The following is a 17633-nucleotide window of genomic DNA, read 5'->3' on the forward strand; positions in this document are numbered from 1 at the left end:
CTGAAACCTCAAGAGCTGCATTGTTCTTCAGAACCAGGTCTTTGGACCTCAAATTGAGCATGTGGCTGCCTGCAGTCCGCTAAAAAAACACACCTTCAGGTCACACATGAACCATTTCTGACGCCTCTTCAATAATCCCATTGATCTGTTGACTCTCCCCCACCGGCTTCACTCAGCATGCAGACTTCATTTTCTGAGGTAGCGCACTCGGCTTGAACTGGCATTTTACCGAAAAAGAAAGAAAAGAGCCGGCTCTACACAAAGACATTTGCATACTAAAGCGGTATTATTGGCCGACACAGCCGACTTAAAAATGGCTCCTTCACTCACAAAGCCCCGCTAAAAGTTTTCATCGGTGATTGACACAGAGCGAATTGCGAGACGCCTTCAGAAAAAGGATTTGAAAATATATCCGAAAGCAACAGAAAACAATCTTTATAATCCGTGAATCATAATTGCCATTTAGGCCCTACATAAACTATCAACAAGGCAGTTTGTCTGGAGCTTGACTTATTTTGGTACAGAAATCTCTTTTATTGAAGGAATTTGACTTTGGAGTCTCTTAGTCATAATGTGAATTTCACTTTCTGTATATGCAAGGCCACCTTACAGCCCATGTTTCAATCCCAGGTAACAAATTCTGTAAATTGATAAATATGATGTACAAAACACAAACAGTTTAATAAGTGCTGAATTAACCTGAAAGAGGCCATATATCAAAGTGAGGAAGCAATTGTTGTGAAAAAGCTCATAGGGCTGTATATTCAAGGTCAGCTCCACTTGAGCGTAAAAATCTTCCTCATTTGGTTTCTAACACTGCTACGAATGTGCCAAAACATGGCAACTTGACTGCGAGTGACATAGCTAATGACAAAATAAAAAAGGATAAACGTTTTGGAAAGGACAAATCTGATCCCAATACGTCACAGCCAATTGTGGTGGACACTACTGAGAAGTAGCTTCAATATAAAGCAGCTCTTATAGCCACGTAAATTCACTTTGGCCTAATCCACTGCACACTTTTATTTGTTATTCAATGTCTCTTTGATGGAGCTAAATGGATTCAAAGTGTCAGAGATGCTGAATTACAAGTACTATATGCTAGAGTCCAGCCTTGACTTCGCAGGGGAAATCTGGGACGTTCAAGATGGCTACTGCAACCATTATCATCTGTTAGCTCTGTCCTAGCCGCAAGGGCGCAGTGCTGCTGACCACATTGCTTTGACCTCACCTGCAAAGCTGCAGTGACTAATTTCTCCCATGGGTGATGATGGAGGTTATTGAAAGTGCGGGGAATAATTGGCAAGCCAAATGTGACAAAGGTGTTTGAAGGGGCATGTTCGTGTCCTTGTACAAGTGAGCTGCAGCGACTAGGAATATTGAAAGATTCATCAATTGAGAACATTCTTTAGAAGGAGTCAACAGAAGACTGTGGGTCGGCATGAGACGGCGGTAGAATCGCACTCCTAACCGAAAAGTTGTGGGTTCAATCCCCTGACTGTTGTGACTATGTCGAAGTGTCCTTGAGCAAGAGACTGAACCTCCTGATGATGCGTTATCAGCAGGTAAATGAGTTGTCAGTGTAAAGTGCTAAGAGTACCTACAGGAGAGAAGCTCCAAAAATCCATTGTAGCAACGTGGACCATGACACCAATAGAGAAAAAATTGAAACACTTGGCATTTAAAAATCATTGGTTCATATTCTATATGGGAACCTAAATAACCATATTTCTGTCATGTACCAATAATACAACTCATCCTTACTTGTATCCTGAACCAAGCTATCTTAGTCAACTCTAGATGAGGCTTGGTACATTAGGAATAAAATTTGATTGTTGAGTTTAGGAGAAGGGTAGATGTCTATAACAGAACATTTAATTAGATAAGCTTAAGAAATTGTAGGTTTAAAGTTGGTAGAGGAGTACCTCAATTCACAAAAGTAAATTCAATATAGTTTTTGATGTGGTATGAAAGTATTTAAGATGCGTATGTTTGGAAAGTACAATGATTTGGATGTTTTCAATTGGATTCTGATTCAATTTGTTACGGTACTGCATAGTTTGAAAGGATATAATAGAGTGACATTTTTGTTGTTATATTACATGCATTTTAAATAACTTGCCAGTTCTTTAAAATTCTTCCCTTTTTAAGATATATCTCTCCATTCAAAGGATGTTCAATACATACTGTATCTATGTTTTGAAGTAAGGTGACTCAGTTCAATATAATGCAGCTTTAAAAAGTTCAGAACGTTTCTTCATTGCACCACTAAGAGTTTGTAGGGTCAATGTTAAATTACGAACCCTTCGCCATTAGTCACCAAGTTTGACGTGCAACAAAAGGATTCATTTCAGCTCCAGCATCTGTGAGCCAGTGGCTGAGTTTTGCTGTATTTGTTTACTCAGTAGCCATGTGGCTAGAGCAGAGCCTGTCACATTTCCTATCCCTTTCCTAATGTGATTCAAAGAAAGCACTCACACATGCCTGTGGTTATTACCGTCTCCTTTCCAAAGGTTAATATTTCTCAATGAAACGAGTGCCTTGTTTTTACACGCCCGTTATTGTACCACCACCTTTCCTGATAGTGAAATAATCCATTCTCCACCCTTGGGATCCGCCTGTCCCTCATCCAATAAAAGCTCTGAGCGGCTCCACTTAAATCCTGGCTATCCTGCATGCCGTAGGTACACAGTTGTAATTAACACAGCAAGGAGTGGTGGGGAAGTTACAGGAGGCTAATACAATCATTTGATGAAATATTGTGAAAGGGCTACATTGTGGATTTTGCCTTAAAGAGTTTTAGTGACCCAAAGCTGTTATGCCAGATGCGTGGCCAAAATCCTCTTGCGATCATAGCTTCCCACCATAGAGTCTTGCTCGAGTGTAAATGCGTTCAAAGAAGACCCTAAATCATATTTAATGTAGGATTATAAACCACGGGCTAGTTTCCCTTTTGTTGACGAATACAACCTAAACCCTTATCCAACCCTGCACCCTACTAATTTAATACTAATGCTACCTATTGTAACCCATAGAATGGCAAGGCAATACGATTATTAAAACATCCTTTTGCTAGTTATCATGCTGTATATTGTGCTTGCAATCCATCAATCAATACTTAAAAGACAGAAAACATATGAGATTCAATTGGCCCCCGCTATTTGTATAGTAATAGGCTCTGGGGTATTGTGCAGATAGTGAAAAGCCATACATAATTCAACTGTATAGTTGTTAGACATCAATCACCCACAGATATTTCTGACGTGATGCCAGAAGCATACTAGCTGTGCAAAAATAACATCAGCCTAACCCTTAAATGAGTCCACCTAATGCCTCCCTCGTCACAGAATTCTAAATTAACTCTGTAGCCTTACCCTATGCCTCCATCCACCTGTGTCGCCATTACTCTACCCTTCCAACACCAACCACACTGAAAAGCCATCGAGGCCCACAAATCAAATCACATTATATTGTCATTTTCCATCTTTGCCTCACGCCATCACTCTCCCCTCCTGTCATCTCAACCCCTGCCCAACTGAGCCTCTCAGAAAAAAAGCATCAATGAGTCAAAGGGTTGGGAATTTTCCCCATTCCCAGCATGTCATTCCTTGTAAGAGCTGTCTGCCCCCAAAAAGCTCTGAGGCTTGCCTGATTGCGCCTTTGTGTTTTGCTGAAATGACATTTCAATGTCACAGCAGCGGAAAGTTTGCCGGTTCACTGTGACGAGAATTCTTTACATTTGAGTCACGTTCTGCACAGAAATGGAATGGTCTTAATCTTTAAAGATATGAACACATATACACGCCAAAGACTCCTTGTAACACTTTGTTTGTGAGAAAATTATTACCCTCTATTTTACCTGGTAAGCCATACAGGGAACATCTGAAGCATAAACCTGAGTTCTGATTTTAAAATCGGTGACTTGACCAGTTATTTGACCAATATAGTGAGGAAACGCTTGAAGATTCTGTTAGACCGAGCTAATTAATCATTCAAGGGGATACAATGGCCAGCCACGTTCGTAAATGGATAAAGGTCAGCAATGGTTCAGCATAGAACCTTTCAGGTCATGATAGATGGATGGATGGATGGATGGATGGATGGATGGATGGATGGATGGATAGATAGATAGATAGATAGATAGATAGATAGATAGATAGATAGATAGATAGATAGATAGATAGATAGATAGATAGATAGATAGATAGACTTTGCATCAGTGTGGAAAGGTCTAGATAGACTTTGCATCAGTGTGGAAAGGTCTAAAACTATTCAAGGGGTCGTTCCCTCAAGCGGAGTGCAATAAAAGACAGGTTGAGGATTTCAATAAATTATAGTGCAGAGTTGAAAAAGACACTTTCCCAAAACCATACCTGCCCAGACCCACAATCATCAACCTCAGACTCCTCGCTCTGCCTTGACCATTCACAATCAAGATGTGATAAAACACTTAAAGCAACAATGCAGGTTTGAGTTTTTGATTCAGTTTTTCATTACTGTACCTTTTGAGCTAGTTATAGTGCCATTCTGCTTCCGCCACCAATACCTCAGTCGCCAAAAAAGCTGTAATTTGAGTGTGAATGATTACAGGCTTGTCACTCTGACATTTATGATCATGAAGTCCTTTCACTGCCTCATGTGCGACCACCTGAAGTGCATCACAGAACTCTCTGCTGCTCCCCCTACAAAGAGGTCTGTGAATGACACAATCAACATGGGAGTGACAATACTTCATCTTGGAGCACAGGGACGTCTGCAAGGATCTGGTTCAAGGGTTTAAGGTATCCGTTCATCCCTGAACTCTTTTCCTCTAATCTCCTCCAACTCAGTGTCTCCCCTGCCATCTGCCAGTACACTTATAGCTTCCCGATGGGCAGAACATCACAAGTGTGGCCGGGTGGGGGAGACAACATCATCAAAATGCACCATCAGCACTGAGACCCCCCAAGGATATGTTTTTTTCTTTATTGCTCTTTTCTCTCTCCTTGAAAGACCACACCTCAACGACTCAGCATATCGGCGGGAAGGGGAGAAGTCATTTGTGGCATTTTGCACATCTCTATTTGTTGTGACATTACCAATTTTTTTGTCGTATTATAATGACTGTTGTTGATCAGTATTACCACACTGCTGGCCATATTAAAGTGTTTGAGAATGTTAAGTTCTACACTATTTGCAGAATTGACTCAATATCAGCATTATGGTTCTAGCAAACTGAGAGGGGGGGAATATAATATTGCCAAATATAACTGATGGTCTATTGGGCCAGTATCCTTAAACTTTAGATAGTCACTACAAGATACTCAAACGTTAATGTCAAAACCTCTTGGGCTCTGGCCAGTGAGTGTTTTACAGATAAACATGGACCAGTGAAGTTGTCTGCAAGAGTGAAAAGAGAGACAATTAACAAGGGAGTTGAGTTCTCAGTGTTGTTAAAGGGCACAACTGTGACAAAGCTGATGGCAGTGATGGTATATGGTGTCTGGCTCGTGGAGGAGAGTTTGTCAGGATGATCTATATAGTACAACACTGTAATCAAGGGTTGGGAGGACAGTCATTTTAATGAGAAGCAATTTAGCAGAACGTGTAGATAGTACAGAGGACCTCATCAGCTTTTAACTTTTGGGAGAAGAATGTTGATGTCTGTTGCAAATGAAGCAAGCGGCCTAAGCAGGGTTGCAGCAATTTTCCTTGAGAAATGAATGGAATTGCTTCACTCATTATTTGCATTTAAAAGTAACTTAATTACTTACTGATTATGTCATTTTTAAAAATAACCGTTAGATTTCATGTTACGTCAATAGTAACAACCAGCAGATGCTGATAATCCCTTTTATTTCATTCAACATGAATGGGCTACTTGTTTTTTTTTTTTTTTTTTATTTAATAAAAAAACCAAACAATCTTTCTAGACTGTATGCGTTTTTTATTAAACTGGAATGCATACACTGCTGCAATCCACATATTTGTTGTTACTTTGATGCATAGTTTTTGAAGCTAGATAACACTTTGTTGAGAGCAGCGTGTGCAAAAAAACCTTCATATTTTTTTTTCTTTAGCTGAATGAATGTATTTATTAACAGTATTTCCAGCTTGAAAAGACAAACTTGCCTGCTTTCTCCAAAGTTTGTGTGGTATGGTACGAGCATATGAGTTTGCAAAAAACGAGAAGTGGAATGTTTCAATTCTAGCTGTAAATGCTGGAATTCTCCTTTTTTGTACATTTTGAGAAGTATACAGCTGTTTGGTGATTTCCTTTTGTAAAATTGCGTGTTGGGATTGAGGTGTTCAAATGTATTTTAGAATTTGTTAGTTATCATTGCATGCATAACACATTGGATATTGAGAGAAAGTCATTTCAGTTACCCATTTCAATAAATCGTTCCAGAAAGTAGCATGGAATAATATTTGAACTTTTTTTTAAATAAAGCCAATTCAAAAAGTACAAAAACAAGCTGCAGATTTGAGACATGGCAATTAGGGGAAGGCCCAGCGGTCTTCAGGAGTAACATGCATTGAGGCACTGCAATAACATTCATTGGACATTCAACGCTGGACTGGAAGTAGCTGCTCTAGCAATGCCCGCTTTTTGAATAGAAACTGAGCACTGCCACAATAGCAAAAATTGCCTCATGATGGCAGATAATCCCCCCCATCCCCCACCCCCTTAGACAAGCCTATGACCTGTCTGTGTGAGTTTTCCTACCACAGCATCAAAGGCTGAGTGGTACCGCTCTATTGTAATTGTATTCAATATGTCTTAACATACGTATGAATTTCAAAGGGAGTTGCAATTTCCATGCATCAGCTATGAAAAGAATCATTAGGAGGAGTTATGTCAGTGTTGATTTGGTCGTATTTCCCCCAAGTTTGCTGCTGTTTTAAAGTCAAAACACTGGAGCTCTTTTTTATCTTGATATGTGAAGCGAGGAAACATCATCTAGGAGAAGAAAAAAAATCTAACACAGAATCTCTATTTTATGTACAAAACATTTGGGCCTTATCTCAAAGCTTTGAGCTCCCACCGTCTTAATCAGTTCACGCTCCCAAAGCCCATGTGGGAAGAAAATTCTCCACGCAGCCACAAAGGTCTTTTAAAGAAAGGGGGAATTTTTTTTTTTTTTTCATCTTTCATTCACCCACTCAGACAAATATTCCTTTACTCCTCACATGAGTTCATGTTGTGGACAAAAATCAGAGCTTCTGTTCTGTGCAGTGTTGTGAGGAACAAAAATCCACTAAATTAAAATATGGCAATGATTTAACTAAAGCAATTCATTTAGCGCTCTGGTTTTATTTGGCCCAACAATATATTTTTCGATGAATGCAGTGATTAGACGAAAGGTGTCGCAGGTTATTTATTAGACGGTTTAGTTGGCGAAACAAGTGAGTGGTCGATATCCTCCATTTATCTTTCAATCAAAACTACCATCAGGCTCCAGCTGCGTCCCACATCCATGGAGGACTTTTTATTTAAGACAAATGGGATTTGAAGTCATGAAGCGTGTCAGTGGATTTGTAGTAACACTCCTTATTTGAAAAGGATGGATAAATAGATTTGGATAACTGAGAAGGTATATGCACTCAGTGAAACAAAAAAAAAATGAAAACGTGTTTAGGTTCAGGTACAGGGCATCATGTTATTTTTTTTCTTGGTTTTTTTTGTGGCTAGCATGATGTGTTTAGAGGCTTATAGACCCTTCCAGGGCTGTGTTTCCATCCATCACTGTCATTTAAGGCTAAACCTTTGCAAAAAAAATCTCATCATATCTTTTTCTCACCCACTCAAACTCGTGAGACATCTCGTCTTGTGGAATTCGTATCTTGTCTCTAGTTGCCTAGTGTTTTTTTTTAACCAGTTTTGGGGCATTTTCTGCCACATCATTCTCCCAGTATTTTAGCCAAGGGACGACACACTCCTGGTAGTGTGACAACTAAATGGCCGTGCCATGTTGAACTTTGGCATGCTGTCGCCATCTGGGTGAAATTTCAGCTCCCTAGTGTTTCTTTCGATGCTTTCTCTTTTTTTGTGATATTCCTTTGATGTAAAGCTCAAAGGATGAGACAAAATACTGCACAAAGGTTAAACAGTAGGACTATGTTAATTCACCCCCAGTCCTTTAAAAATGTGTCATTGACATCTATTTCCGTCAGTGAAATAGAATGAGTTTAGTGTGGGCAAACCCCCATTGTTGTCTCCTATAAGCCAGCAGCACTCCAGATGACTTGAATAGTCATAAATCCGAAGGAAAACAGGAGGGGTGCTCACCTCCACTTCAGCTAAGAAAACTGCATTGTTGTCAGTGCATGTGCCTGAAAAACATAAACCTCTAACAATAAAATCTCAAATTGAAAACATCCGCCTTGAAGTAAGTAACGGCATCATCTGTGACCCTCCACTAATGCCTACTTCACAGCCCTGAAGCAATATCATTTCCCAAATGACAGCAAAGGGAAATGATTTATCATTTTAACATAATCCTGATCGCCCACGTCATTAGTGACAGCCAAGAACTAATAATGTATCGTAAGTCTCGTGGCGGGGCTCGTTTTTCAGACATTTGAATGCCCCCACCCACCCCTCACGAATGTGTTCCCGCAACCAAGATTATAAGGACCAAGCTACAACAACAATGTGCAAAGTCTAAGCTCTTTATTGGCTTCATCTATAAAAAGGATAATACCGTGACTTTCCTTTAATAGAGAATGTGTAATGAGGCAACTTGAACTATTCTATTTATTTCCCGAATCATCCACAAAAGTCATTTTTCATTGGAAAGAAGCTCCTTAATCCCTTAATCTGCTGGACTTGTACTCCAAATAACTGAATAGGATAAAAACACTTAAAAAATTATGAAATTTGGAATGCAAGCCACAGATTTCCGCACTAATAGCCCTTCAAAAAAGAACACAACATCAGAGGGCCATCAATTGAGTTAGTGACGAAACGAATGTGATTTTTTTGTTTCTCTTTTTGCTGGGGCAAATCTAGTTCACCATATTAGGGAATTTTAAACTGTGCTACAATAGTCCAGGTGTTTTGGTGGACCAATGGAGTTTTCCATTACATGCCTTCAACACATCTGTAAATTTGGAGACAGAAAGTAGACTAGACTTAGACCAGGTGAAATCAGGACTAAATTGTGGCACAGGTGGCTTAGCAAGGTTTTGGTAGATTTGATCCTTACGCAGGCACAAGCCTGTTTGCATGTGTGATAGACATCATTGTATTTCAATAAATAAATAAGACAACAATCAAGTCAAAAGTCTACTCACAATTAGTTATATAGCTCTCAATCACAAAGTCACAGAGAACATCACAAATTCACAACAGCATCCATTGAACCAAGCTCCAGGTTTCCCGTTGGAACACACGGGTCACGTGATTAGCCCATCAGCAAGCTCTGCAGAAGCTCCATAATGATTCTGATCATTTGAATCTGGTGTGTTGCAAGGAGAAACTTGGAAAATATGCGGTTTGGCACTTTCGGGCCTTAACGGGTTAAACAATAAGTGTCCGTTATGAAGAAAAAGATAAGATAAATGTGGCGCTTAATACAGTGAACCTCTGCTTGCCTTCTGGCCCATCATGAACGAAAAAGCTGATGTGGGAATGGTATTATGTTAATCAGCCGAGTTGTGATGAAACAATTTAGAGGGGGCCCCCTCACGCATTTTCAGCCTTGATCTGCTTATTAAAGATTAAATTGGAAGTTTAAAGTTGTTGATTGGTCGAAAAGGTACTCTAAAAGACCTTTAGTATACACGCAATAAAAATATGGCCAAAGAAAAGAATGGCTGCTATCAATTGCCTCAAAAGATGCACTGCTGTCTTCAATTAGGCGCCATAAATTGCAATTATCCCCTGTGTGTCAGCGGTCAACAAATCAGGAAGTAACAAAGATCTGGTGGTGTCTTTTGCCAGTGACAAACAACACCACGGTGTAATTAAAGTGGATTTACCATGGGCTTAAAATTAACACAACTACATCAGACCAATACCAGGGTCAATATGTTCCGAGGCTGGGAAATTAATAATGAATGTTGTTAAATAAACAATTGCATCCGAATGCTAAACAGTCATGGCCCCATCTGCTATCGACCAAACTTTTTCCTGTTAATTGCCCGGCAACACGGCCAGGATGTTTTCATTCCTTTCAAGAGACATCATTGATGTTTCACAGAAAAGACATCTCACCTTAAAAAATATATGGATTGATTTTTGAAAACCAACAAAATAAATGGAGTGCTCACCCAAAATGGTGGCTTGCAAGGTTTCGCTGGCATGTCAGGCACTCATACTGGAAGTAAATCCCCAGGTCTAAACCCAATAGAGCATGCTTTTTTTTTAACTAAAAGGAAGTAACAAACATTATTTATTTATTATATAAACCGTACCCAGAATGTGTTGGCGAGTGCATTTATGGATCTGCACATGCATTCCACATGCCACAGGTAACACGTTTGTGTCATCCCTGATTACAAGCTATATGCAAATGTACCATGTTTATGCCGGTTTGCACCTGAAGTGGCTTTTGCAGCACGAAAGAGAAAAATAACGTCGCCTACCACCACCACCCCACCAGCCGGCACATCCCCTCCTCACCTCACTCATTGTGCGCTGCTTATCGTAAGCACTCAGCGGTGTCGTCGTCTAAAATTAGCTCGTGCTGGCTGAGCACTATCAGGGCGAGATAGAATAAGGTGGCTCTGGTTGAGTATTGGAGGAGGGTGGAGGAAGAGAGGAGCTTCTGTTGCTGCATTATTAATCTTCAGATGTGGTCTTGAGGAAGAAAAGGGGTTGATTCCTCCCTTTTTCCTGTGGCTTAAAAAAATAGAAATAAAAGAAACAAAAGCACAGCTAAATGAGACTGCCATCCTCACCTGGCACAGCAATGTGAAGTGAGACACGGGAGATAAGCGCCCCCTAGAGGCAGGCGGGACATTAGCACAGCCAGAGGGCACAAACACACATACGTACAACTTCAGAAACATGACTGGTGCTTTTTTTTTTTCTCCAAAACCTCTGCCCTCTAGAGGGGATTCGGGATGGTCCTGTTGCACCCAGTCCCGCAACGTGAAGTCAGAACAATAAATAATAATAAAACGCGTGTGTGTTTATGTGTGTCCATATTTGTGTGTCTGTGCTTCGACTATCAAATGGACTTGCTCAGGTTCCGCTACAAATTGTTATAGATTTTGGCAATCCATTTTGTTGAGACGTTTTCTGGAATGTGTTGCTGGGATTAATGATGTTATTTGGGGCTATGCCACTTTGAATGGGTGCAATTCAAACTCAGTTCAGGACTGGCCAAAAAACACTTCTTAAACTCTGCTAAACAATAAACTAAAGAAAACTATTGCAAACCTTTTCCACCCCTGGATTAAAACCTTGAATACAAAAACTAAACAAGTCCATACTTGTTTGAAAAACTCATTTCGAAACCCTAAAACTTGCACATTACCCAAAACGTACCTTAAACCTTTTGTTAGCAATTCTAACCTTTTTTAAAACCCTGGCCTGAAACCATAATTTGAAACCCTAACCATAAACCTAACTTGAAAGAGAATCTCAAGTTTGAAATCCTACTTTGAAAGCCTATTTTCATTCTTATCGAAACCCTCAACTTTCAATCCATGACACTACTAAAAATGTATAGAGTTGATCAGTGTTTACTTACTCTTATCCCACCCAGTATATTGGATGGAGGTCCGTGTCTCAGTTTAAGCCTGATATACTTTTTTTAAGCATGTGATATTTTGGTCATTGAGCTTCAAGCTACTTATCTGGGGCAGCCATACAGGAAGCGGCTGACTCAACAGCATTTGGACTGAAATAAAGCGTGTGGGCTCGGGGCAGAGAGGATATGCAAAACAGCGGGAATGTATAAATAAATCTGTTTATTTCCTCCACTATTTGGAGCCACTTACATTATCATATGGAGCACGGTGGGTCATGCCGCTGAGTGAGAATGACATTTCCCAAACTGGCATCCATGTATGGAAATGTCGTCAAAGGAAAAGAAGAAAGTGCATCAGTGCCACATTCACAATTTATGAATCAATGCGAGTCAGGAAAGACGGGATGGGTTAAAAATAAATATATAAATAAAACGCCAAGGGTGGCACTTCATCCACCTACACAACTGCGACCTGGTGAGGTGGTCCTGGACTGGAGATGGCTTTTCCAAGATAAAGCCACCATGAAAAATGAATAACTGCAACAAACACAGTGGCTACTGCATGATTCATGTGTGTTGTAATGGGAAAAGTGAAGAACAAATGACACGGAGAACCCTTCATCCATAAAGACGTCTGCAGAACTGCAGCGTGTATAATGTCGGAGAATCCAGACTATAACATAACAAACCATCATTCACATCATATATTTATGTGTCCGTATGTAACCCAGCAAAACCTGGGCGATTATAATCTCTTAACCTCCAAATAAAACTTTCTCAGTTAGAGGCCCCTCGCTAAGCTTTAACATTCCAACTCTAACAGACAAAAATAAAAATAAGTCTTAAGCAGCGACAGAATTTTAGTTTGAGAGGGAATTTTAAGGGGAATTTCTCCTAGAAATACCATCTGTGTGCAAGCGAATTTGAACCATGTATATTGGTGCCTTGATAAACACAATCCAATTTATGAGATAAACCTTATACAACTTATGACTTTCTCGAGATACCATTCCCGAGATGCTCGGTTGATGTTTTCATCACAGGTTGTGCACAGGTTCAGTACAACCACATATATTTGCCTTTAAATCTACTATTTTAATGCTAAAACAAGAGAAATGCCATAGATGCGCTAAAGATGAATTTTTATATGGTAATATATACTATAACATTTTGAGAAATGGATATTTGAACACATATTGTGCAGCAAAAGATACAGACAAACATTATAACAATACAAAAAATGATATATTATTTATTTTCCTCTGTGAAAACCAGCCCAAAATTCCTGGCTGGAAAAGATTAGAGGCATTTTCATCCACTGTGGAAGATGATTTGCGATACAGAATAAATGTGATCACGTGACAAGCTAATGTATAACCTCAAGGCAGCACTGTGTACTAAACAGATGGAGAAAAATTACATTGTAAAACATTAGCGTTGTCAGTTTGTCTTTATTTAGTCACATGTTTATAATTATTCTCTCATTGATAATTTAAGCATTATTTGCTTTTCTATCAGGGCATTTGTTTAGATGAATGAATCTGGTCACCAAAGGTATGGTTCATTTGAAGAAGTAAAATGTTGATTTACTTTTAATTACGTTTCATTCATATTTTTCTTAATTATTTCTTTGCACACATTCTCTCATTTCATTGTTTTGGTTTGTATGTAACTTTCAGTGAGCACTTCCACACATTCAGTGACTAGTTTATGATGTGAAACTTCATAAAAATGCAGAGACTGAGGACTGTCTGTACTGACCTCCATCAACAGACGTAAACTCTCTTCTCAATCCGTGTATTTTTCTCAAGGTTTTTCGTCATAGAGCACAGAGAAGCGCTGGCCGAAGGTTGGAGTTTTTTCAATTTGTCAACAGATTATCCAGCTCTCCTCGTGTGGAGGAACATAAAGACGAAACATAATGAGATGCCGTGAAGTATGAACTCGTTGAGGCTGACCGCATTCCATCTGGGAACAAATTGCAAAATTAGTACTTGTATACAGTATCTTAACATTTCAACCTTTGCCGACAGTTTCAATACGCAAAGCAAAATTCGGGTCAATATATGTATTTGGAGCAGACCCACAAAAATGCCCAGAAAGTAAAATTAAGTCTGCCTTTCTGCATTTCACACAATCAAATTCAAATGTTTTTTTGTCATTTCAAGGTATCATTCTTGTCATTTTGTCCAACTGCACTAAAATAAAACAACAACAAAACCGATGTTTCGCTATGGGATGCGTGATGGCTTTGCCATCAAGAGTAGAACCACAACAAAAAAGCTTGAAAAGACATTTGTGAAAAACCATAGGAAGTCTTCCATTCTGATTTGAAGCATCCATTTTAGGACTATTTCTACCTTTTCTCTATGTCGTCAATGCGATATCAGGATTCAAATCTTTGCACTACTTTTGTGCCTCTGACCAAGAGATATGATTTGATGTGCACCCAATGTAACATCGTAATGCACTGACAGTGAATGTAGAATCAGATGAGATGCACGCAGGCACATACTGTAGACACACAGCTCATTTTCAAACATTAATCCAAGCTTGCTGCAAGATGTCCGACTTTAAAATCCCATTTCAAACTCAACAGTTTTTTTTTTTCATCCCACTCTTCAAGATGCAGGAGGACGAGAAAATCAATAGGCAAAATAATGATGCTGTTGTCTGTGCAACACTGCCATGACTGCGCACATCCGGCGTCATTAATTCACGGCAGACCTGCAACCTCGCTTTTTATTCATGCTCTCTCTTGTTTATTTGTGAGGATGTGGGGGCGCCCGGAACACACGCGTGTAGAATGCAAGCGGGCCAGGAACATGAGGCAATGCATGAAAGGAGAGAATGTAAAGAAAAATGAAATTAATTTGGAAGTAAAACGGGAAGCGGCCTGTCGGAGGGGTTTGGCTCGTAGTCCTCGCACGCCCGCCTGCATAATGATGGGGAAAAGAGGAAATGTTCTTTCTCTGAGCTGGAGATAAAAGGATTTGTAAGGCTATGTAAGTACAGAAGAAGAGTTGGGAGAGCGATCAATAATTAATTTACTTTCAACAGTCAAGGGCAATTAACATGTTTTTTTTTTTTTTTTTTTGCCCATTACCCACCTAAGAAGGGGTAAATACACGGACCGAGCCCCAAATCTCACTAAGCGTTGTCACTGTGGAGTATTACATAGCTCACAGATCAATATGTCTACCCAAACAGCTCCGATTACTGGCATTTGTGAATATTTGCCAGTGTGGAACCTCTTTCTTCAATAACAGCACATCAACCTAGTGTTAAGCCAAACTGGCGACCAGTTTAGTACCTTATAATTTTGTAACTTATGACTACTGGAAGGCTAGCAACAAATTACAGGCCCCCATACAAACTGCAAGTCTCTCAAGGACCCTGGATAAAAAGCTAGGGTACTTACTTTTCCATTACTGTGATTTCTGAATTGTAATTACTGAATGACTAATGTACTAATAGCAGACTTAATGAAAAATATAGTGTAGGGATTTTAGCACTCACACTCAGGGACAATGCAAGGGGCCTTTTATAAGTTACAACTTGGAACAACATCTAGCCTGAATATGAGGATAAGGGTGACCCCATCGATTGATTTTGATTGACAAATTACTTGTGGATTAACTTTCCCATTGCATTTCAAATCTGCTTTCATATCATAATAGTGCAGTAAAATATATGTATCTGATCAAACTTAACTGAGGGGTGGATTGTACAGTTAGGGTTTCACAAAATAAAGCAACTGCATTTTATTATCTAATTTAAAATGTACTGGTAAATTAGCAGGTAATATCAGTAACTGACTGACATGTGTCGAAGGGAAAACATACTGCATGCATGTAAAAATGGCAGAAAAATCTCAAATTTTTTCCCCAGGTGTGTGGGTGGCCGAAACATCGTGCCCAGAATAACAAGGGGCGGCTTTTGCCACCATGTAACCCCATTCCTGTTTGCAGCCTTATATTTGCATTTTGGACAAAAGGATCATCCTGACACAAAACATTTATTCATGGCAACCAAAAGCATGTGTGTGTGTTTTGAGTGAGGGGATCGGCACTTCTTTAGCACATCATAACATGTGTTTATAAATAGAACACTTGGGCAGCGGCAGCCAACAACTGGAAGAGGCCCAGGTCCTGGCAGCGGGTGAAGGCAGGGGCCAGAGGCCTCAATCTCTGTACATCTGGAAAGCCACCAGCTGGTGCTGCGGCGGAAGCGTGGGACTAAGTGTGTGTGTGTTTGCATGTGTGTGTGCGCGTTTCTTTGTACATGACTATCCATTGGTGTTTTTCCAACCCAAATGTCAGTCCAATTCCTTATTGTGCCACCTAAGAGATGTTCCACTTTCTAGTTTGCATGATTTACATATTTGTGGTAGTTGAAAGTCAGTTATTTCAACAGTCCAGAAGTTGGTGTTTACAAATCCTGGATGCATTAATACTTTAGCCTATGCCATCATGGTTTACAGTTCAGCAGTGAAAAACAAGCCAATGCACTTATAATTATCCAACAGTTTTTATCCCAATGTAATCAAATTTGTTTACCCAGCCTCTCAAATATACGTTGACATGTGGCTGTTTTCATTTTGGGTCATCAAATAAATTATAAGATGTTTCCACGTACCCCTTTAAATGTGCTCAAGATCCAGTCTACTGTTTAGTGCATTGAATGAGGTATTTCTATAGACAGGGGTGCGCATAAGTAGTACGCAGGTATGCAAATGTGATGGATATCACTGATGTGTGATGTTGTGTGCCTCGCTACGCGCATTTGCGTCCCTTCCTTAACTTTTATCTTTGACAATCGAGCCCGAGCTGAACAACTGTTTGGTTTGTTTCCTGAAAAGTTGCTCTAAATTGCGCCATGGCTTAAAGCACACATGTGCTACAAAATTTACTGCTCGTATCCTCGGCTAATTTTCAGTCATTCTTTGTTTGACAAGTATGAAAAGAGCAGGTGAATGTAGCGCAAGTTAAGTGGGTGACGCAATGAGGGTGTGAGGAAAAACACTTTATCCCGAAACATGTCCTGTGTAAATTCACGATGTAGGAAAACGCACGTTGTGACTGAAATGACCAAATGGTGAAAAAATTAAATAAAAAATAAAAAAATAATTAAAAATACAATTAAAGCAACTAATTGACGTTGAGAAAACAGTCATCTCACATTATTCACACTGTCAACAATGTAGACTATTCGTGACATCCCCACTGCTTTATACAAGTGAGTGCAGTTTTTGCTTTTTTTTCCTTTTATCTATGCAGCTATCGATTGTTGACTGCAAACTTTTTTTTTTTCAAAACTTTGATTATAAAAAAATAAATGAAAAACCCCACAAAAGTCAGTTCTTCGTGTAAGCTTTAAATGTAAACATGCAAGTAATGTCACACTGCTTGCTGGGATTTATTTTTTCCTCAGGAATAATTTACATTGGCCCGACAGGTTTGTTGAATGGCAGCAAAATCAACTTGTTTTTCAGGGGGCTGCCAATTTGCCGCTTGCTGTCACCTAAAAATAATCAAAAATGACATCACCGTTGCTCTGGCTCAGCTCACCTGTTTTCTGTGGTTTTGTGACATTCTCAAGCTGAGCCATCTGTGATGTCATCGCCAGTCAATGGCAAGTGGCAAAATGCCCCTCTCCCTCCAATACGGATGAAAATGGGTGATTTTGCTGCTTAATTCATATTCCACAAAATAAACGTAATATGAATATTGTGTTTAGAATAGCGTATTATATATAATACATTTGTGACTTGGCTTCTCTGTTAAATAAAACTGCTCACACACCAATGATTCCTAATCTTTACAAATGGACGTCATCAAATTGATCAAGTCTGCTGGTATCCATCAACATTAAATAATATAGACTATTTTAGTTTATTAACCACATTAGAACTGTTCTGCCCACTCTTTGAATGTAGTCGAGCCGAAGGTG

The sequence above is a fragment of the Hippichthys cyanospilos genome, chromosome 13 (assembly GCF_059441005.1).
Source record: "Hippichthys cyanospilos isolate Australia breed blue-spotted pipefish chromosome 13, RoL_Hcya_1.0, whole genome shotgun sequence".
NCBI lineage: Eukaryota > Metazoa > Chordata > Actinopteri > Syngnathiformes > Syngnathidae > Hippichthys > Hippichthys cyanospilos.